The 24,422-nt window shown below is 46.5% G+C and overlaps 1 long non-coding RNA gene across 4 annotated transcripts in view; it reads right to left on the minus strand.

The window, feature by feature from the left end:
* Positions 1-16,340: 16,340 nt before the first annotated feature.
* The window catches only part of LOC145357957 (uncharacterized), a 62,098-nt gene continuing 54,016 nt past the window's right edge, over positions 16,341-24,422 (minus strand). For all 4 annotated transcript variants that reach the window (XR_013889399.1, XR_013889397.1, XR_013889398.1 and 1 more), the window contains exon 3: positions 16,341-16,519. This is a non-coding gene — a long non-coding RNA (uncharacterized LOC145357957). The remainder of the gene's footprint in view (positions 16,520-24,422) is intronic.

The raw sequence follows: 24,422 nt of genomic DNA on the forward strand, positions 1-24,422 counted from the left end.
CTGGGTCACTGCTGTCGATGTAGTTATACATTTTTTTTTAAGCAGGATTGCCGGAACGCTGGCTGACGTTGCATTCAGTCCCCGGCATCAATTGTATTAATGTATTGCTGCTTTGAAGGAGCTGAGTTGACAGATCACAAACTGGAGGTGGAATGTCAGGCTTGACAGGTCAATAAGGCTTCACCGGGCGTTACGGAGCTAAATCTGCTCACTCTTTAGGTCATAGAATTCTACAGTGCAGAAGGAGGCCATTCAGCCCATCGTATCTGCACCAATCACTATCTCACCCATGCCCCATTCCCATAATCCCATGCATTTACCCTAACTAGTCCCCCTAATACTGAGGGGCGATTTAGCATGGCCAATCCACCCAACCTGCACATCTTTGGACTGTGGGAGGAAATCGCAGCACCTGGAGGAAACCCACACAGACATGGGGAGAATGTGCAAACTCCACTTAGACAGGCACCCAGGCCGGGAATCGAACCTGGGTCCCTGGCGCTGTGAGGCAGCATTGCTAACCACTGTGCTACCGTGCCGCCCTGTCGATTGCCTTGTAGTGGAGATTGCGTTGCAATGGGAGTTTTTTTTAAAGTCAACAAATGTTTGCACGAGGCCAGTTTTATTCATAGTTTGTACAAAAATCTGGATCCAGGCAGAACATTTCCTGTCGAGCAGCATCTGGAGCAAAGCGTACTCCAGAGGTTGAACTCTTTCCTGGTGACACTACTCCGAGTGTTTGCGCCAACAATTGGATAACACTTAAAGCATCAAGTGGAGAAAGCTTACAGATTGGAAACACATTTACAAACACTTCTTTCCCCCCCCTTTCGGGAAAATCCATTCTGGATTCGCAGATCAATGAGGCCAGGGATGGAGCTACTAACTTAAATCAACCAACACATTTCTGGACCCAACTCAAATGTTTCTGGGCAGTTTTCAAAAGCTGAAATTACACTTGACGTGGAGGGAGTTTAGGTTTAGGGATCCACGAGTATTAAAGCAGACACTCACTGGCTCGGTGAGTAAGTGTACTTTGTGGAACGGTTGCCCTGGTCCCCGCAGCCTCCCTCCACCTACTCCCGACAGGTCTGCCTCTAGTGAGGATCCAATCTGGCTTAACGGAGTGTCAGAACTGCTTTGCCCTCTGATTCCCTTTTTTTTAACCCTGTCTCCTACTAAGAGAGTAGGTCAAGTGGACAGTGGCAAGGCATATTGCAGTTTTAGAGAACCTTAGTTAGGACGCACTGGGCATAGAGTGTTCAATTCTGGTCGCCATACTACCAAAAGGATGTGGAGGCTTTGGAGAGGGTACAGAAAAGATTTACCAGGATGGTGTCTGGTACGGAGGACATTAGCTATGAGGAGAGGTTGGAGAAACTTGGTTTGTTCTCACTGGAACGAATGGAGATTGAGGGATGACCTGATAGAAGTCTGCAAGATTACGAAGGGCATGGACAGAGCGGATAGTCAGAGGCTTTTTCCCCAGAGCGGAACAGACAAGGGAGCATAGGTTTAAGGTGTAAGAGGCAAAGTTTAAAGGAGATGAACGAGGCAAGTTTTTTTTTACACAGAGGGTATCTGGAACTCGCTGCCGGGGAGATAGGGGAAGCAGATACGATAGTAACTTTAAAGAGACGTCTGGACAAATACATGAATTAGGATGGGAATAGAGGGATATGGCTGTCAGAAGGGTAGGCGGTTTTAGTTCTAATGGGCAGCATAGTCAGTGCAGGCTTGGAGGGCTGAAGGACCTGTTCCTGTGCTATAATTTTCTTTGTTCTTTGATGTTCCCCTGTGCAGAGAGGTCAATAGCCCAGGGGTACAGACTTAAATAATTTGGGTGGAAGGATTAGAGGAGAGTTCTTTTCCCTCAAGTTGGGGGTTGGGATTCTGGCCCTCATGGGTTGATTAAGGCAGAATCCTTTGTCACATTTAGAAAGCTCTTCGACATACACTTTATGATATGACGATGGACAAGGCAGCACCAAGTGGGACTAGGCTGGATAATGCTTCAACATGGTGTAGAGATGCCAGCGTTGGACCTGCTTCAACAGCCAGCAATAAAAGGAAGGATTGAACGGTTCCCTTCTGTGCCGCACATTTTTTAGGTTTCTAGGCAGTGTGGGGAAACTGGCTATCTGCCCTGGCCAAAGTTGAGAACTCAAATGTCGAGGGACCCCAAGTGTGAATCTGGGACACACAGACTGGAGTTTTTCATAAGTTGATATGTAATCTTGTTTTCTCCTTTATTCATTCCTCCGCTGTTTTCCTATCCATAATTGTCATTGGGAAGGTGGTGCTTTCTTGAATCCTCTACGTGGTGTAGGTTCACTCACAGAGCTGTGCCAGGATTTTGACCCAGCGACAGTGAAGGAACGGTGATATATTTCCAAGTCGGGGTGTTGTGTGGCTTGCAGAGGAACTTGCTTGCTGGTGGTGTCCCTTGTATCTGCTGTCCTTCACCTCCTTGGTGGTACAGGTCATGGATTTGCTAAGTAGCTGAGTGCATCTTGCAGATGGTACACACTGCTGCCACTGTGCATCAGTGATGGAGGAAGAACATGTTTAAGGTGCTGGGTGGAGTGCCAATCAAGTGCGCTGCTTTTTGCTGAATGGTGTTGAGCTTCTTGAATGTTATTGGAGCCACACTCGTCTAGGCAAGCGGGGATTAGGCCACCCCTGACTCGTGCCTTTGGGAAGACAGAATTTGTAAAACTGCAGAATTCACAGCCTCTGACCAGCTCCTGTAGCCTCAGTATTTACATGGCTAGTCCAGCTCAGTTTCTGCTCAATGGTAATTCCCTGGATGTTAATAGAGGGAGATACATTCATGGTAATGTCATTGACTGTCAGGGGAGATAGTTAAGAGTTTCTCCTGTTGGCGAGAATGTTTTCCAGGTTTTGTTGTTCTGCTTTACTGTCTGAAGAATTGTGAATGATGCTGAATTTTCCTGCTGCCATCAGACTTTTGAATGGGTCTACCTCACATTAAGCTGATCTTTCTCTACACCCTATCTATGATTGTAACATTACATTCTCTCTCCTTCTCCTCTATGATATGATTTGATTTATTGCCACATGCATTAGTATACAGTGAAACACAGTGTTTCTTGCTTGCTATACAAAGCATACCATTCATTGAGTACATAGGGAAAAAGAGAGACTGCAGAATGTAGTGTTACAGTCATAGGTAAGGTGTAAAGATCAGCTTAATGTGAAGTAGGTCCAGCAGCAGGGAAGAAGTTGTTCTTGAGTCGGTTGGTACGTGACCTCAAACTTTAGTATCTTTTTCCTGATGGAAGAAGGTGAAAAAGAGAATGCCCGGAGTGCGTGGGGTCCTTAATTGTGCTCGCTGCTTTTCTGGGGTAGTGGAAGTGCATACAGAGTCAATGGATGGGAGGCTGGTTTGCACGATCAACGGGCTTTGTTCACAACCCTTTGTAATTTCTTGTGGTCTTGGACAGAGCAGGAGCCCATACCAAGCTGTGATACAGCCAGAAAGAATGCTTTCTATGGTGCATCTGTAAAAGTTGGTGAGAGTCGTAGCTGACATGCCAAATTTCCTTAGTCTTCAAAGAACGTAGAGGCGTTGGTGGGGCTTTCTTAACAAAAATGTCAGCATGACAGGACCATGACAGGTTGTTGGTGATCTGGATACCTAGAAATGTGAAGCTCTCAACCATTTCCACTTCATCCTTGTTGATGTAGACAGGATGTAGAGATGCTGGTGTTGGACTGGGGTAAACACAGTAAGAAGTCTCACAACACCAGGTTAAAGTCCAACAGGTTTATTTGGTAGTAAATGCCACTAGCTTTCAGAGTGCTGTTCCTTCGTCAGGTGACACTACAACAGCGGATGAATGAACATCACTCAACAATCACCAGGCAAGACTGTTCCCTTCCTATTGGGGAACACTTCAGCGGTCACGGGTATTTGGTCTCTAATCTTCGGGTAAACGTTCTTCCAAGGTGGCCTTCACGACACACGACAGCGCAGAGTCGCTGAGCAGAAACTGATAGCCAAGTTCCACACACATGAGGACAGCCTCAACTGGGATCTTGGGTTCATGTCACATTATCTGTAACCCCCATGACTTGCCTGAACTTGCAACATCTCACTTACTGTCCGAAGAACATAAGAAATAGGAGCAGGAGTGGGCCATCTAGCCCTTCGAGCCTGCCCCGCCATTCAATAAGATCATGGCTGATCTGTCGTGTCAGTTCCACATTCCCGCCCTCTCCCCATAACCCTTAATCCCCTCTCTTATCAAAAACCCATCAACCCGCGTCTTAGATATATTTAGCGAGGCAGCCTCCACCACTTCAACGGGCAGAGAATTCCAGAGATTCACCACCCTTTGAGTGAAGAAGTTCCTCCTCAACTCCGTTCTAAACCTCCCCCTCTTTATCTTGAGGCTGTGCCCTCTAGTCCTACTGTCCTTTCTGAGCGGGAAGAGTCTCTCCACCTCTATCCTATCCATCCCATTCAACATCTTATATGTCTCAATGAGATCTCCCCTCATTCTCCTAAACTCTAACAAGTACAAGCCTAGTTTATTCAGCCTCTCCTCATAGTTCAACCCCCTCAACTCCGGTATCAGCCTAGTAAACCTCCTCTGCACTCTCTCCAAGGCCAAAATATCCTTGCGTAAGTGCGGCGACCAAAACTGCACACAGTACTCCAGCTGCGGCCTCACCAATGCCCTATACAGCTGCAGCAAGACCTCCCTACTTTTATATTCAATCCCCCTCGCTATGAAGGCCAGCATCCCATTAGCCTTCCTGACCACCTGCTGCACCTGCAGGCTGGGTTTTTGCGACTCATGCACAAGGACCCCGAGGTCCCTCTGCACCGTCGCCTGCTGCAGTTTTTCGCCATGTAAGTAATAATCCTTCCTACCATTATTCCTACCAAAGTGGACCACCTCACACTTGCCAACATTAAATTCCATTTGCCATTTCCTGGCCCATTCGCCCAGCCTATCTAGATCCTTCTGCAGACTCTCCACACCCTCCGCACAATTTGCCGTTCCACCAATCTTGGTGTCATCAGCAAATTTCGACACTCTACACTCGGTTCCCTCCTCCAGATCATCTATATAAATGGTAAAAAGCTGAGGCCCCAGCACCGATCCCTGGGGCACTCCACTAGTCACCAACTGCCAATCCGAATAGCACCCATTAACCCCCACTCTCTGCCTCCTATTTGACAGCCAATCCTCTATCCATGCTAACACCCTACCCCCAACTCCATGTCCCCTGACCTTCTGTAATAACCTCTTGTGAGGCACCTTGTCAAACGCCTTCTGAAAATCAAGAAAGACCACATCCACCAGCTCTCCTCTATCCACCGCCCTAGACACATCCTCATAGAACTCCAATAAATTCATCAGACACGACTTCCCCTTAACGAAACCGTGCTGCGTCTGCTCTATCAAACAATTCTCCTCAAGATGCCTCGCTATTTTCTCCTTGATCACGGATTCTAACATTTTACCTACAACAGACGTTAAACTAACCGGCCTATAATTCCCTGCCTTTTGCCTGGCACCCTTCTTAAACAACGGCGTAACATTAGCCGTTTTCCAATCTTCCGGCACTTCCCCGGAATCCAGCGACGTTTGGAAAATAATCACCAAGGCATCCACTATCACTGCCTGTCTGGAGACAATATACATCTCTTTAACCTGTGCTTAATGCTACCTCCATTCACATTGTCAGCACCTTTAAGACTTGAATAGCAGATTAGCTATAAAGACTCACATTCTAATCAGTATTCTGTAAACTGTGTGTGCCTTTATATGCCCTGTTTGTGATCAGAACTCACCACTCACCTGACGAAGGAACAGCGCTCCAAAAGCTAGTGGTGTTCACCACCAAATAAACCTGTTGGACTTTAACCTGGGTGTTGAGAGACTTCTTACAATGTAGACAGGGGCATGCTCTCCACTATGCGTCCTGAAGTCAATACTCTATGAATGGTATGCTTTGTCTGTATGGCACACAAGAAACAATACTTTCCACTGCATACATGTGACAATAATAAATCAAATCAAACACTGCAAATCAGTGAGCATCCCCACTTCTGATCTCATGATGGAGGGAGGTAGCTAAAGATAAGTGTATTTTGGACCCTGTGCAACATGTGGGTATATATTGTAGTGATTTTGTTAGAAATCTAGAAACCTAGACTAATAATCCAGAAAAAGTCAGCCACGAGGTTAAGAAATTGGAGCCTTTTTTGGTTAAAATAAAAGTGCCATAAAGCTGTTGGATTGTTTGATTTAATATTGTCACATGCATTAGCATATAGTGAAAAGTATTTTCTTGCACACATACTGTTCATAGAGAAGGAAAGGAGAGGGTGCAGAATGTAGTGTTACAGTCATAACTAGGGTGTAGAGACTATGTCAAAATTCCAACTGGTTCAGGGACGTCCTTTAGAGAAGGAACCCTGCCATCCTTTGAAAAATGAACGTTGAATCATGGGCATGACCGGCATTCATTAGTTGCCCTCAAGGCAGTGGTGGTGAGACATCTTCCTGAATTTCCTCAGGGGAGACAGTTGCTTCCAGAGTGCTGTTAGGAAGTTCCAGGATTTTGACCTGGCGACAATGAAATTTTTATTTCCAAATCAGGAGGGTGTGAGACTGGGTGGGGAAATTACACACGTGACTGGCAACTATCTGACCCGTTACTCATTGACAACAGAAAGCAGGAACTCTGTCTAGGGAAATGCAAAGCAAGTTCTGTCCATGGTGAACAGGATAGATGGTGAGTGAAGGAGTTAAATTCCATTTTTATTACATGGCATTCCAGAAATTTTTACTGGTGTTTTGGGAACCGGATTCTATGATTTAACCACTTGTTTGCAAAATGTGGAAAAACAGATGTCTTAGTTACAAGGGTCAGAATGTCATGGGCCCTGGAAAAGAAGTGGATGAGCATGTCCGAAAGAAGCAGCACAGTGGTTAGCACTCCTGCTTCACAGCTCCAGGGACCTGGGTTTGATTCCCAGCTTGGGTCACCATCTGGGTGGAGTTTAGCACATTCTCCCTGTGTCTGTGTGGGTTTTCTCCAGGTGCTCTGGTTTCCTCCCACAGTCCAAAGATGTGTGGGTTAGGTTGATTGGCCATGCTAAAATTGCCCCTTAGTGTCCTGAGATGCACAGGTTAGAGGGATTAGTGGGCAAATATATGGGGATAGGGCCTGGGTGGGATTGTGGTCGGTGCAGACTCGATGGGCCAAATGGCCTCTTTCTGCATTGTAGGGTTCCTATGATTCTAAGATGAAGGGGGTTTCAGAGGACAGTGAGAAGGTTAGCTGAACCTTGCAGGGGTCTAGAGAGAGGACAATAGTCCAGATTCCATGTGGACAAAGAGAAGCAGGCGCTTGGTGGGCCTCCTGGTCTCTTTCCATCGCTTGGATTCTTCGTCTCATGGAATATTGATGAATCCAATTTGTTGGAGTGGGCAGGAAGGACATCACTGTGATTATTCTCACACTACTCCTAGTGAATGATGTTATGAGTGTGGGGTTTTATTAGATGGTTTGTTTTAACCGGCTCTCTTAGTTCAAGATAAAACTTGAGCAAGTAACCTCTTTCTAGTTTGGCCCAGTGATATGCCAATGTGACATGCAGACCAGAGGACCAGCTCAAGCCCGACTGAACCCAGGTACCCGAGTTAGCACCTGGTCACACAGGGAGAGCCAACTGTTCTTGCTGCGTGTAGACTGACCGACTCCGAAACCCTGCACAGAGTGAGAGAGTGAGGCTGGAATTCTTCGGCCGTTCTTCCCCCACTGCTGCTGCCAGCAAGAATAGAGAATTTGGCATTCAGGTAAATCTCCATTCCCTGCAGTGGGACTGGAGAATCCCAACTGTGGGCAAGGCGAGGAATCCAGCCCTTAGAGAGAGACAGGGACAGAGACAGAGAACCAGAGAATGGGAGGAGTCAGGGAAACAAAAGCTGTTGCAAACAGCAGGGGGAAGAGCTGTTTTTTTGTTAGCCACCAGGCAGAATATCTGAGAGCTAGATCTCCAGTCAAAGAGACATGACCAGTGAAACTTTCAGGACACGGGAAGATTTGTATTGGTGTGACAGGAAGAAGGAATTACTGGAGTGAGTCTAGCTGTTGGAAGCTGGTTTTGGGATTCTCAGAAGACTCAGGGAAATGACTTTTGATGGGCAATAGTTAATATGACTTAGTAAATGAGAGAAAGCATATACACTGGAAAATTTGAGTAACTTTAGAGTGGTTGCTGTAAAGATTACAATTCTGTAGAGAGAGTATAGTGTAACAAATAAACACAACTCAGGTTTTTCAATCATATTAGGCAGTTTAATGTTCTAGCTACCTAAGCAATGTTTAGTCAGTGTTGGTTTTAGTACGCTTGGTACAGTAAAAGTCTTAACAATTAAATTTTGTTGCATAATCTTTCCACAGGGAATTCAAATCTCTTAAAAGTTTTCAGTCTCCACGGGAGTCAGCTTGGAAGATGACAGAAATAGGATTCAATGAAACAAGTCAATGTTTAGAAGAATGAGGGGAGATCTCATTGAGACGTATAAGATGATGAATGGGATGGATAGGATAGAGGTGGAGAGACTCTTCCCGCTCAAAAAAGACAGTAGGACTAGGGGGCACAGCCTCAAGATAAAGGGGGGGCGGTTTAGAACGGAGTTGAGGAGGAACTTCTTCACTCAAAGGGTGGTGAATCTCTGGAATTCTCTGCCCGTTGAAGTGGTGGAGGCTGCCTCGCTAAATATTTTTAAGACGCGGGTTGATGGGTTTTTGATAAGAGAGGGGATTAAGGGTTATGGGGAGAGGGCGGGAAAGTGGAACTGAGCAACGACAGATCAGCCATGATCTTATTGAATGGCGGGGCAGGCTCGAAGGGCTGGATGGCCTACTCCTGCTCCTATTTCTTATGTTCTTATGTTCTTATGTACAAAGAACAACACAGCACAGGAAACAGGCCCTTCGGCCCTACAAGCCCGCACCGCCCATTTTAACACTCAGTGAGTGCCTCACTCCAATCCTCCTTCTACCTATGACTTTTGTCTATGCCCCTTAGATAAGAGGGTGCTTCCATTAGGGCCCATTTCCAGTATGAAGACTCACGGAGTGTAAGCATTAGTCAGAGATTTTTATGACAAATTGTTTGGAACACAGGAACTGAGAGCCTGCTAACGAAAGGACAACCCTCAAGTCTGACATTCTGATGAAATCTACTCTTGTACGGGTCCCAGTTGAACTACACTTGGTAAATCTCAAACAAACGCCTGCCAGAAAATGGGTAACTGTAACAATTGCTCATTTTTTGGCACGATCTCGCTCAGTGGAAAGGCCATATTGACGCAAGAGAGCTTTCTCCCAGAGCTCCTGTTAAATTGGGATTGGAGGGACGCTCGGGATTTCAACTTAGTTTGGTCAGGGTTGCTTCCAGAACCTGCTGACGTCAGGCTGCTTGAAGCAGAGTCCAACCTTCCTGCTTACAGTCAAGAGGGAACGAATCTAGGAAAGAATTCCATGATCCTGTCTGTTACACATTGCCTGAATCAATGGGTAAACACCAAGCAATTGTCAGTCCAATAGTTTCCATTGACACCCTGCTACACACAATCACAGTAAGAAGTCTCACAACACCAAGTTTCAGTCCAACCAGTTTATTTGATAGTAATCCCACAAGCTTTCGGAAACAGTGTTCCTTCATCAAGTGTGTGGAAGGTTCTGATCAGAGAAGGGCCGAAAAAGACACACACAGTTTACAGAATACTGATTAGGATGCAAGTCTTTGCAGCTAACCTGCTATTCAACTCTTAAAGAAGCAGGCGCACTCACCTTCCTGACGAAGGGACACTGTTTCCGAAAGCTTGTGGGATTTCTATCAAATAAACTGATTGGACTGAAACCTGGTGTTGAGAGACTTCTTACTGTGTTTACCCCAGTCCAACGCCGGCAACTCTACATCATGACACGCAATCACGGACGTGCTGAACTCACTACCAGGCTGACTTAGGCTGTGTGTACGTATCTGTGTAAGTGAGGGAGGAGGGGTGTGTGTGTGAATGTCTACATTTGTGCGTGCACCTATCTGCATATAGCTGCATGAATGAAAGCACGTATCTGCACGTATGTGTCGGTGCACCTTTGGGTGTATCAGTATGTTTTCACGTTTATCTGCATGTTTGTGTGTGTAACTGTGTTTGTGTACCCATGTGTGCATATCTGCATGTTTGTGTGGGTATATCTGCCAGTGTGAGACTAGCTATTTGTATCTTTGGCTAAGTGCAGGTGAGTATCTGTATGTTAGTGTGTGCAAGTCTGCTTGTATTGGCTTTCAGTCTCACTTTATTATATCATCACTTCCCCGCCTGCCGTGTGCCCACAGATTCATCTTGCAGGCTTGAAATTTGGCCGTGAACATTGTGTGCCTGTGAGTGGAATGCTTAGAACCCTAAAACTTTCTTTTTCAAAAAAAAACAAACGCAAGAATTCTGGGACTGAGGCTGAGCTTTTACGAAGGATTTCTTAAAAAAAAATCTTCCATTTTAACCACAAAGTTTTGACATAAGAATTCCAATGCACCCTCCCTGGAACCCTGCCAAAAGTACATCGCTAAATTCAGCTTGTGATTTCCCCGTTACAATTAACGAATGAAGTAAATGTCCTTCCGCAAGGCTTTGCGGTTATCCGCCTAACAGTCTGGTTAACAGGGATCATTACGAGTGGTCTCGCTGTGAACCCTAGGATTAATTCTTTTCTTGTCTGCGCTCCCTGGGAATAGGAGCGGATTGGCAAGACCTTAGGCGCTGCCGAGCAGTGGGGACTGCTGGACGTAACGGCTTTCTGAGCACAGAACACTCCTGATCGTACAACGTGGAAACAAAACGAGACAACATTTAAAAAGAACTGTTTGGTGTTTTTGCTGATACCAGGAGGAGGAACATGAACTTGTACCTTTGTTTTAAATTTTGTTGTGAATAATTGAGTGCGAGGGAAGTCTATTAGAGTCTCATGTTGAATTAACATATCTGCTTGGTTGGTTTGTTTGCGGCTGCTTTAATCATCAATAATTCTCTGTGACACATTTGTATTTGGAGTTTCTATCTGGAACTGATACCAGAGAAATATTAATAAAAACAGCTGCGAAACTTCGACTGGCCAGTGGGAGATTTTGGACTAGATTCAGTAATGTGACTTTACAGGCTGTTAGCACCAATTACAAAATTGGTCAGGGAAAAAAAACCTATAAATGGTCAGAACAACAGATGATATTTAATACAAACTACTGCACACAGGAAGAGGAAACCAGGCAGCATAAATAGTGGTGACTTAGTTGAAGAAGTCATAAAAGACTTAGGAGTTTTAATAGAGTCGAGGTTAACAATGACCTACAAATGCAAAGCAACAATCAAGAATGTCAAACCACATGACCATAGCAGTGGAACACAAGTTAGGGGAACTTGTGATTAAGTTTGCATTCGCCATACTGTCTGGTCACCGGGTCACAGGGGAGCCAGACATTCAAGTTCTGAGAAGAAGGAGCTGTGAAGTTGACCTTTAGATCAAAGGTTCAAACTGTGAGGAAATACTGGAGAAACTTGTAGCTCTAAGAGAGACACCTCAAAGGCAACCATATTGAATCCATCTGGCTCACTAATGTCCTTTAGGGAAGGAAATCTGCCGTCCTTACCCGGTCTGGCCTACATGTGACTCCAGAGCCACAGCAACGTGGTTGACTCTCAACTGCCCTCAGAATTGACCTAACAAGCCACTCAGTTCAAAGGCAACTAGGGATGGGCAATGCTGGCCAGCCAGCGACGCCCATGTCCCATAAATGGGGAAAAAAAAAATCAAAGCATCAAAATGGTCAATGGCGTTAACAGAAATCACCCAGTCGGTGAAGTCAAAAACTAAGACACAGAGATTTCCTTCACCAAGAGAGAGTTGATCAGCTTTGTTCCATCGCATTTGTTATAGGGAGGGGATAACTTGATCTTGGGATTGGACATAGCTTGGCACAACATTGAGGGCCGAAGGGCCTGTACTGTGCCGTAATGTTCTATGTTCTATCACAAAACTCTCTCCCACACCTAGTGTCCCAGCTAACCCCTATGTATAGGCGATCAAAGTATTTAGTTAAACAATGTCCTTCACTTGTGTATCTTAATATAAACAATATCATTAACACACTATTAACAAATGGCGCAAGATTATTCTGCTTTCAATTAATCTGAGAATGTAGGACAAAGGGGGTACAGCTTCAAATTGGTAATGTGGTGGCACAGTGGTCAGCGCTGCTGCCTCACAGTGCCAGGGAGCTGGGTTCAATTTTCTGTTTGAGTAACTGTCTATGTGGAGTTTGCACATTCTCCCTGTGTCTGCATGAGGTTCCTCCCACAGTCTGAAAGACACGCTAGTTAGGTGCCTTGGCCATGCAAAATTCCCCCTCGCTGGAGTGTGGCAATTAGGGGATTTTCACAGCAACTTCATTGCAATGTTAATGTAAGCCTACTTGTGACAATAACAAAATAAACTTTTAAACTTAAATTCTAACATTAGCACTGATATTTGGAAGTTTAGCATAGAACATAGAACACTACAGCACAAACAGGCCACTCGGCCCACAAGTTGCGCCGATCATATCCCTACCTACCAGGCCTATCTATAACCCTCAATCCCATTAAATCCCATGTACTCATCCAGAAGTCTCTTAAAAAGACCCCAACGAGTTCGCCTCCACCACCACCGACAGCAGCCGATGGATGGTAGCCTCAGATGGAGCAACCAAAATAGGGAAGAGCCCAAACCAGGGACTGGAGAGGAAGGAAATCCTAGATTTGTTTTTAATTACAATAGAACAACTTTAGAGTCTTTCAGGAGGGATGCATCAATGGGTCAAATAGCCTCCTTCTTCTCAATATACCTTGCGAACAGTAAGCCAGCACCTAAAAGTGCTGTTATATATCAGATACAGAATCACTACAACTGGGTGTGAAACCCTGAGGCCAACACTGTACCCAATAGGAGTGAGCAGTATTTAGTCAACTGAGCTTCTCTGCACTGACTCTGACCAATTATTCAGATCAGTACCGTGATGCCCCATCAGGGCAGTGTGCAGCACTGTTGCTGCTCAGTCCCCAGTTGCAACAGAGGTTTCATGGGACACAATGCAATATTGTTCCTGCATTCTCTCTCTAAATAAGGGCTTCCCTTTCTTGAATGTTTGCACCAAGGCATTTTCTTTCTTGTCGAAGAGTACCTGTATACACTGCATGTTGCTGTATATTCTGATAGGAATAAAGAGGCACTGGGGCACTACTCTCTCAGGATTAATTAGCATCACAGGCTGCAGAGACAAATACAGAATACCAATGTGACTTGTTGCTGCCCCCCACTTCTTAACCACAACTCCCAAAGCCGGACAACCTTTCCAAGAGTCATCAATGTCACCTCAATGGAATTTCTTTTTTGCAGAAGCAAATACCAATATTTAAGAAAATCAGTGGGCCTTTGCTAGGTGCTGGAGCCTGACCTATCAACCTTGACCACCCCCCCGCCCCCCGGCACCATCACGCACTTACACCACCACAAGAAAAGCAGGGGAGACGGTAGCGCTGTGGGTAATGTCACCAGATTAGTAAGCCAGAGGCCAAGGGGAAATACCAAGGGAAATACCAAGGGAACTGGGTTCAAATCCCACCATAGCAGCAAGTGGAATTTAAATTCAATTAATTAATAAAAGTCTGGAATTGAAAGTAATCTCAGTAATGATGACCTTGATGCTCATCAATTATTATAAAAACCCAACTGATTCTCTAATGTCTTTGTGGGAGGGAAATCTGCCGCCTTTACCTGGTCTGGCCTACAAGTTCCTCCAGATCCACAGCAATGTAGGTGACTCTTAGCTGCCCTTTGAAATATAGCAAGCAGCTCAGTTCAGGGGCAATTAGAGACATCTTTTTGCGTCAAGGGCAATTAGGGATGAGCAACAAACGTGTGTCTTGCCAGTGATGGCCATTTGACACCATTTCCCATTACATTATTCAAAAAATGTTCACAAGTTGCTCAAGTTCCAGAAATATTTCCCCATGACCTGTAACTGTCCTTCATTTAGTTAATTGAGCCTTTAGTTTCTTTTTACGTGTGGTAAAGTGCCCCGTGTGCTAAATTAACAGTGAACATAGATTTGTCAGTTAAACCGATCTACATTCAAAATAGATCAAACTGATCGCCCTAAGGGAGATGTCCTGATCCAGACAGATCAATAAGACACCAGCATTGAGTCCCTGACTGTACTGAACTAGTTGGGCGAGGGTGCTGAACTATAATTAGTCTCACTGAGCTGAAGGAGGTAAGGAAAGAAAATAATTCTCCAGTGTTTCTGCTCCTGGTGGTTATACAGGAAGATTAACAGGACCAGTAACACCAACATTGTGACTGCAAGGACACACTGAGGATCAGTACCGTCCAAGGAATAGCCTCCCTTTATGCTTTCCACCCCCAGAAGGCTCAAGTCAGGAGTCTGACGGAACATATCCCTCTTTTTTGCATCAGTGAGGCTATAGCATCCAGGAGACAGCAGCTCACATGGTCAGTGCCATTGCTGCTGAGCTCAGTATCTCAGTATCCAGCTACAACACCCAACCCTCCCTGTATACTGTGACTGCAGTTTGCATCATCGACAGAATGCATTACACAAATAGATGGAAAGGCAAGTTTGCGAGAAGGATACAAAAACAGTTTACAAAGAGATATTGGTAGGTTTAGTAAGTGGGCAAATGGATTAAAATGTGGGAAAATGTGAAGTTGTTCATTTTAGAAGGGAGAAGAGTAAAGCTACAACATGAAGGGACTTGGAGATACTTGTGAACAAAACACAGAAAGCTAGCACACAAGTGTAGCAGGTAATCAGGAAGACTAATGGATTGTTGGTCCTTATTTCAAGAGGGTTGGAGTACAAGAGTCAGGAAGGCTTGCTGCAACTGTACAAGGCACTGGTGAGACAACGTCTGGAATACTGAGAGCAGTTTTGATCCCCTTATTTGAGGAAATGTTATTTCACTGGAGGCAGTTCACTAGGATGATCCCCACTATGGAGAGATGGTATTATGAGGAAAGGTTAAACAGGTTGGGATTTTACCCATTGGAATTTAGAAGAATGAGAGGCAATCTCACTGAAACATAGAGGATTCTTAAGGGTAAATGCTGAAAGAGTGTTTTCCCTCATGGAAGAGTTTAGGATCAGAGGGCAGAGTCTCAGATTAAAAGGGGCACCAAGGGGAGGAGGAGGAATTTCTTCTCTTGGAGGGGTGAGAGAATATGGAATTCCCTGGCACAGAGAGCTATGGGAGTAGCATCCTTGAGTATATTTAAGGCTGAGATAAATAGAGTTTTAATCAGTAAAGGAATCAAGGGCTATGGGGAAAGGGTAGGAAATGGACATGAGGAATGATGGGTCAGCCTTGATCCTACTGAATGGAGAAGCAGGCTCGAGGCCTATTCCTGTTCCTACTTTTAATGGTCTTATGGTAACTCTGGACATAGAACAAATTACTTTCCTATGTTCTCAACTCAAGCTGGTGACTTACCACTTGCCCCCTCTTCCGGGTTTTGCTGCCTCCAGGCCTCCTCCACGTCACACATCATGCTGACTTGGACATACTGGGCTGAATTTTCCTGGCTTGGTGATGATGAGCTTGGAGGAGGGCAGGAGGCAAGGAAAACAGGGAGTGGGAGGGAGGATGCCTCTGACATATTCCCTTTGAGAAATTCTCCAAGCGCATCCCATTACAACAGCAACTTGCATCTATACTGTGTCTTTATCAGAATAAAATCCACCAGGGCCTTTCACTAGAGCAATAATGAACTGGCAAAAGCAAAAACAGGAGACATCAGGACAGCTGACCAAACACTTGGTCAAATAGATAGGGGTCAGCGATGTGGGCGGGTAAGTGGAGCTCAGTCCACAGAAAGATCAGCCATGATCTTACTGAATGGCGGAGCAGGCTCGAGGGGTCAGAGGGTCTACTCCTGCTCCTAGTTCTTACGTTCTTATGTTGACATATCTGTGCAGCTTATGGCATGGTGACCCTGGCCTATTTATTCTCCCTAGCTGAGGGGGCCCTGATGCAGGCTGCATTGCCCTAGACGTGCTAGGCCAGAGGACAGATCAAATTGAGGGGTGTACTAATCAGCAGGAGTCAGCAACACAGTGACATGCTGCAATCTGTGACCGCCGTAACCTCCAGAGAGATTAACTGAACCTTTTCAACAAATGCTGTCCCTTGTGAAAACAGAATAGAATAGAAGAGATTACTCACTGGAATGATGGATTCAGTGAACCGTGGGGGAGATATCCAAACAGGATTGTGTTGCTGACGGTCCGTTCACATTGTCCAATAAACTGAAGAACTGGAATAACACTTGGAACACTGATGTGGTGTTGGCATCGCTTCATCCAATAGTTTCTTTATACCTTTCACTTGTTTTCTTCCAGTGCCGAGCTCTGAAATCAAAGGAAACAGCTAACCATAGAGTCTGACAGTACAGTAAGAGGCCATTCAGCCCTTTTTGTGACCGTGCTAGCTTTTGTAATGCTAGTGTACCTTTAAGAAATGCATTTTTAAAATCATGTTCTCTGCAGGAGAGAACTGGTTCCCAGAAAATAAAAACAGCGGGATTCTTCGGTGGGTTGCTGATAATCCAGCCACCGTGGAAACATTTCTCGAGTTTCCATATGGTCAGTGTACCACATGCTATACCCCTCAAATGGGCACAGGGTCAGAACAATGCCCATCAGTGATGGACAACCAAGACTAGGGGATGGGCCGTGTAAGTGACCCTCCTTCATCTCAATGTGTCAAAAAATTGAATGTCGGGCTTGTTCACTAACCGTGACCCCATGAATAAGATTAAATACATTTAATAAATACTGAATATTTCATAACTAGTTATAAAAATGCTTAAACATTCACATATTAATAGAATAATCAACTTTAAATGGTTAAAAAATATTTGCACTTTGGGACACAGAGGGGATGGAAAGTCTCTCACAGTCAGTGTTATGAGCACAGAGAGGCACAGTGGTTAGCTGCTTCACAGCGCCAGGGACCTGTGTTTGATTTCCAGCTTGGGTCACTCTCCGTGGGAATCTGCACATTCTCCCCGTGTCCACGTGGGTTCCCTCTGGGTGCTCCAGTTTCCTCCCAGAGTCCAAAGAGATGTCCGGGTTAGGTGGATTGACCACGCTAAATTGCCCCTTAGTGTCGGGGGATTAGCAGGATAAATATGTGGGGTTACGGAGACAGGGTGGGATTGTTGTCGGAGCAGGCTCGATGGGCCGAATGGCCTCTTTGTGTACTGAAGGGATTCTATGATTCAGCACGCACTCACTTCACGTGCCTGTGCTTTAGGTGCATTATCACTTCAGTCGCATTATTACTTCAGTCATACCAGTAGGAAAAAAATTACGCGGAGGCTCAGAAATCAGCAGAATGTGGCAACCCTGTGCGTGGGCAACAGTCGGCAAACTGTCTGGTGCGGCGCACTCACGGGCCCCCCCAGGCCTTAGATTTCCCACCGCTAAGGTATATCCTACCAATATATCGTAATTAGCAATGCAGTGACCAGGAAGTTGCAGCAACCCAGCTGCTTCACTGAAAAGATGGAAATTTGTCCGTATCCAGTTGGGTTTAGACACGACCCCAGTCGCCACACTAACCTGGCGGTTTTTAGCTGCTCCTCGAAGCAGCGGCAGCTAACCGCCCGGCAATATCAACTCAAGAAAGGGCAATTAATGAGAGTGTTACCAACAACATCTACCCCCCCAAGAATGAACCAAAAGGAAATTGGCCTGAGAAATTTTGTGGGAAGGACTGCAGCCGTGAAAGGTACTTTTTAGCACAGCACTGACATCTTGACTGACAATGAAAAATGCTGTTGCAGCAACAGAGATATATTAACATCTCTAAAAGGGCACAGATGTCAGCGAGGGTCTGTTCTATATTAAATCAGCTCATTTCTTTCCATTTTCTGTAAATGCCCGGCGGTCCTTGTGGAATGCAATTCCCAGCTCCGGGTCTGGATGATGTACTGCAGCATTCTTGGCAGGAGGGAAGAGTTGAAAATATTTAACCTCGCCACAAAAATATTCAGGGGGTGGTGGGCTTCCAAATCAAACAGTTGCTACTGAGCCTCCTGGGAAACAGGGTAGGGAGTGGGAAAAGAATGAAGCGGAGAAGGGGTTATTGTCAAAGTGTAGGAAAATGTGTTTATTAACACTTAACAGATGTCATCAGTTCAGTGTCTGGTGCTGTAACTTTCCAAAATGATCAGATTTTAGCACAGTTAGGAGTTTGGGTGGGAGGCGATGGTAGTTGGGGGCACATTTGCTTCCTGAACACTGGGTATGAACCGTATCATGTCAAAACCCCCTATTCTTCATAGAATCATAGAACCCTACAGTGCAGAAAGAGGCCCTTCGGCCCATCGTGTCTGCACTGAACACAATCCCACCCAGGCCCTACCCCCATATCCCTTCATATTATACCCACTAATCCCTCTAACCTACACATCCCTGGACACTAAGGGGCAATTTCTTAGCATGGCCAATCAACCTAATCGGCACAGTTTTGGACTCTGGGAGGAAACCGGAGTACCCAGAGGAAACCCACACAGACATGAGGAGAATGTGCAAACTCCACACAGACAGTGGCCCGAGCCGGGAATCGACCCCAGGACCCTGGAGCTGTGAAGCAGCAGTGCTAACCACTGTGCTACCGTGCCGTGACATCGTACGACAGTATCAATGCACTGTTGTACCATGTTGGGGGTAAGCACCATCAAACCTAATTCTAACCTCATGCAAAATGCACACTTTCCATCAGCGTTTACCTTCCCTTAATGTTTCCATGTCCAAAAATCTCTATTGGCCGTCAGAAAGTCCGACACAAACTAGAGGTTGACCCGAGATCTTGAGCACCATCAGGTTTGGCTATTTCTAAAAGTTTACATCTCATTTGAGCTGGTGGGCCAGCAAGTGGGAGCCTGACCTCATATTATCTCCCGTCTTGTTCAAAAAGATTTGTGGCAGAATTTGACGCAGCAAATCCTTTAGTAATATCCTCCTTTCAGCTCACAGTGATCGAGGTGGTGGGAGAGGGATGTATATCCTCTTGAGACGGATCCCAAGAGATGCCACTGTCAGCTCTGGTAGATGTATTCCAGGAGGTTTCATCACAAAACTCCTGCCACCAACTGCCCCACCCCCACTCTCTCACTGTTGGCTACGTTCTCCCGCCAATCAAACAAACTTGGCGTTCCTCAATGGGATGATCCTTGACTGTCAGACAAAAGGTCCTGTCGCCGATATTTTTTTTAATATCAAGTAATATGAAAAAACAATTATTCAAATACTCCAGTGGTCTCACTCCTGGGTTTCTCAGTCTTAGCCTGGGATTTTCCAGCCCTGGCACAACAGGGTCCCCAGTGGATGATACAGCGGGCCAACCAAAATTCCATCGACTTCGGCAGGACTGAAAGATTTCACTGGGAGAAGGGGCTGGAAAATCCCATCCTTAGAGTGTCCAAGCCTCTGGTGTTATTCTGGAGTCTCTATGAGATGAGCTGTTTTACTGAACTAATGATTTGGGTAGATTGGTGGCATAATGGTATTGTCGCAGGACTGCCAACCCAGAGACCCTGGATAAAGGCCAGGGGGCCAGGGTTCAAATCCCGTCACCGCAGATGGTGGAATTTGAACTCAATAATAAAAAAAATCTGGAATTAAGAATCTCCCGATGACCGTGAAACCATTGTCGATTCTCATCTGGTTCATTAATGTCCTTTAGGGAAGAAAATCTGCCGTTCTTACTCGTTCCGGCCTACATGCAACTCCAGAGACACAACAATGTGGCTGGCTCTTAAAGGCCCCCTCAGGGGCAACTAAGGATGGGCAATAAATGCTGGCCCTGCCAGAAAAGCCCATGTTACTCCAGAGAATAAAAACAGCCGCGTTTGTTAGTCAAAGGGGAGTTTTGCAATCTCAGCTTCCCGTGATGCAAAGCCAGAAGACTCGCAATCATGTACTTTGTACGCAATTATCCAGTAACCCGACCAGCACAAAGATCCCAATTAAACAAATTGGCTGGGACTGCACTGAGAAAACAGGAAAGAGTTATTATGAGTAAACCTTTTGACCCAGTCTGGGCCACATCCTCCAAAACCAATTAAATCTCCATTGCTTCTCACACTGGGGAGGATCCAGGTTAGCACAGGAAAGCCTGGGTCTCTCTTCATCTTGTGATGAAAAGAGGATATCTAAGTGGGGGAGGCATTTACTGTCACTTCAGGCCACTGGGCAATGGAGAGGCATTGAAAAATTGTCACTAATTTGCCACCAAAAGTGTTGTCTTGGACTGAAAAAGCAGAGGACAGCTCACCAATGGGTGGCACAGCGGTCAGCACTGCTGCCTCACAGCGCCAGGGACCCAGCTTCGATTCCCGGCTCGGGTCACTGTCACTGCACATTCTCCCCACGTCTGCGTGGGTTTCCTCCGGGTGCTCCGTTTTCCTCCCACAGTCCAAAAGACGTGCTGGTTAGGTGCATTGAACATGCTAAATTCTCCCTCAGCGTACCCGAACAGGCGCGGGAGTGTGGCGACTGGGGGATTTTCACAGTAACTTCATTGCAGTGTTAATGTAAGCCTACTTGTGACACCTATAAACGAACTTTAAATACAGCTTCTTTGCCTGCAATCCCCACCCCCGTCCCCACTGAAGTGAGCCCGCCCCCTCCACCCCGTGATGGACACAGCGCCCCCTTACTGCCCTGAACCTCCCAGATTGAAGCCTCCCCCTGGGCACTGACTGGGCATGAACCTCTCCCCCCTTGGGGCTGCACTTGCCTGTGTGCCCTCCAGTCATGTCCCCATCATTCCAGACTTGTCATAAACCCCACCGGCAGGGACGGGGGAGAGGGGGGGTTCTTTACGTGGGGGAAGAGGGGGGGTTAGTTCTGCATAATCTTTACTTGACCCAGGAGTTCTTGATACCAACACTCGGATACTTAAGATATTTTGTTCCTCAGCAGTGGCATCTCAGTTTGGCAAGGACATCACCTCAAAACTGGACATGGTACAAAAGGGGCAGGACAGGGGACAGATGGAGGGCAGGATGGGGGGGTTAGCCTGAAAACAGGATTGGGGGGGTGGGGGGCGGTATATAAGGGGTAGCATTTCAAATTGGGGGCAGAGTGGGGTCAGTGAGACCACACAGAGCAGGAACAGACTGAGGAGAGGATAGTTGATATTACTGGGAATGGCAATTGTACAGGACAGCATATTTACGCAGAGCAAGATGCCAGACTGATGGGTTTAGGAGAAGCTCAGGGGCCAGAACCAGGAGAAATGTCATATAAGTTGGGTCCTTCTGTTTTTTTATGAACAGGCTGACAATCCTTTGGGATTTCTGTGGAATGTAACCACTGCAACGTATGGAATTTATTTGCTTTTTTTTAAAAAGAATAACTCTGCACACACTACTTTGGCTATGCCAGATTTTACATCGAATAAACAGATTAAACAGTCAAGAAAAGCTCAGGAACTTTAGGTTATCGGCCTCACGTATGGAATTTATAAAGCAGTGTTTGACAAGAAACAGTGAGAAAGGACGGGGAACGAGGGGGGTATTGACTGAATATATTTGCATGGCTGAATGTCTAACCGACCACACAGAGCAAGCTCGATGTCCCTGTGAAATTTCTTACAGATTAAAGTTGGAGCGTTAGTTATCAGGGCAGCTCAGCTTGGCCGAGAGGGAGAGAATTCCTGCTGCCGATGGACTTGTGCAATGTTCACTCTTAGCAGGACAGAGTTCATCACTCAATCCCAGGGGAAATATTAACCGAGCAACTGTGCAGCCCTTTGCCACAATGGGTTGAGTAATTCCTGGGTTGCCCTTGGTATCATCGAATCCTACAGGAGGAGGCCATTCGGCCCATCCAGTCCTCACTGACCACAATGCCACCCAGGCCCTATCCCCATAATCCCATACAATTACCATAGCTAGTCCCCTGACACGAAAGGGCAATTTAGCATGGCCAATCCACCTAACCCACGCATCTTTGGATTGTGGGTGGAAACCGGAGCACCCGGAGGAAACCCACGCAGACACGGGGAGAATGTGCAAACTCTACACAGACAGTGACCCGAACCGGGAATCAAACCCAGGTCCTTGGCACTGTGAGGCAGCAGTGCTAACCACGGTGCTACAGTGCTGCTCCAATCAGTCAGCATTGAAACACTTAGGACATCAAGCTTAACTCAGTGGATAGTGCTCTTGACTCCTCCAACACCCCCCCTCCCCATCATTCAGGAGGTTGGGTGTTCAAATTCCACTACAAAGACTTGACCACAAACCTAGGCTGACCCTGATGGTACAACCCTGAGGAAGCATTGCATGTTGGAACCTCAGGCCAATATTGTCCATGCTGGCGAGATTCCCTGGTCGCACCCTCACCATGGGTGTCCTGACCGCATGGGGTTGAGTTAATGGGAAATCTCACTGATGGCACCTCCTGCCTCAAAACACACGACGGAGACGCCAGAGAATCTCATCCACAGTCTTCTGAATGAGGTGTTAAACCCTCACAAGTTAATATATAACTCTTAGGTTATAGTCCTTACATATGGAATTTATAAAGAGGAAAATGAGATCTCCCCCCCAGACCTGCTGGCCTGGGGGTTACCATTGACCAGAAACTGAACTGAACTAACCATATAAACACTGCGGCTACCAGGGCAGGTCAAAGGTTCCCTCCCTAGCAGCACTGTGGGTGTACCTACACCACAGGGAGTGCAGCAGTTCAGGAAGGCAGCTCACCACCACCTTCTCAAGGGCAATAAGAGATGGACAATAAATGCTGGCCTAGCCAGCAATGCTTACATCCGGTGGCCATCAACAAAACAGACCAGATTTTCCAGACAATCACACTGGCAGGATCATAGTGAACCGTCGTTGTGGGTTTGAACAATGGGAAAAACCCCACTGACAGCGGCGGGACTGGAAGAACCCACCACCAGCCTATGGCAAGCCACCTCCACGAATACAAAACGTGACACCAGGATGAGAGGTTGGGGGGGAGCTTACCGCCTGTTGTTACCTGATCATTGTCACATTGCTGTTTGTGGGATCTTACTGTGTACAAATTGGCTGCCTTTGTTCCCTTTGTTACAACAACGACTACAGCTGACTGGTCAGTTTAACCAGTTGGGCAACATCAAGGTTTTCCTCTTTCTATTCTCACCCTGCAAATTTACATCTGCAAAGGGTCACTGTCACAGGGAGAAAGGTCAGGCGTAGGGAGGCAGAGGTAGATCGCTGAACGGAGGCTTTTGAAACAAACAAAACTCCTGGAGAGGACATTTCCTGGCTCCTCGTCACTGCCGTGTTTTCCCAGACCCGAGAAACCCGGTCAGCGCTGTTAAACTTCAATCAGGTTCCCGGCTGCACTGGTTACGAAAATGGAATGTTCTACCTCTCCAAGACCAGACCCCCACGCTCCAAACCCACCTGTGTGAAAACGGCAGCGGGTGCCGGCTGGGGATGGATTGCCGGATTTTGAAGCCCCATTCTGACTGTCTCCAGCAGATTGAGAGAGTTAGTACAAACCCCAATGTGCCAACGCAACGGAGATGAATAGGGACTTGGACCAAACCACGTCTATTTATTCAGCAGATGGAGTCTATTTAACAGAGCCTGTTCCTTCTGGGTGTCAAATTCCACACCACTGACCGACATTCCTTGTCTCCATCCCATTCCCGGCTCATTTTCCTGCAGGGCGGATGGCGGACAACTCACTTGCAAGCTGATTTGTCTGATGAATGGCCTGTTGAGGCCCAGTTGACTGCCAGATCCCCAGAGACTCTGGGGAACAGTGTCAGCAGATCGAGGGCTGGGTGGCTCTGGGGAGATGATGGTGGATGGGGGACAACACTACAGGCCGGCTTAAAGTCCTCCCTGTACGTGTTCAGCAACAGTCGCAGGCCACCCTGTGGAGGGGTCACCCTGTGGATACCCGCTCCCCCCCACACCTCACCATAGCAGCCATGGAAGGGAAGGGTTATTCTAGGCAAAATATTGCGGGTGCTGGGATCCGAAACAAAGACAGAAAATGCTGGAAAATCTCTGCAGGTCTGGCGGCATTTGTGGAGAGAGAATAGAACCAACGTTTTGAGTCTGGATGATCCTTTGTCATGGCAGAGGGGGTCCCAAAGCTCCTGGAGTAAATCTTGCCCAAGGTCTTGGTGCTCTTTAGCAAACTGAACTCGTGACCCGAGGGATTGAATCAAAGAATCAGGAGGTCCATTGACCATGGACCAACCCCCCCAAAGTACCTTACTCAGAACCCA

Source organism: Carcharhinus amblyrhynchos, chromosome 24 (assembly GCF_965287045.1).
Source record: "Carcharhinus amblyrhynchos chromosome 24, sCarAmb.v2.hapA, whole genome shotgun sequence".
Taxonomy (NCBI): domain Eukaryota; kingdom Metazoa; phylum Chordata; class Chondrichthyes; order Carcharhiniformes; family Carcharhinidae; genus Carcharhinus; species Carcharhinus amblyrhynchos.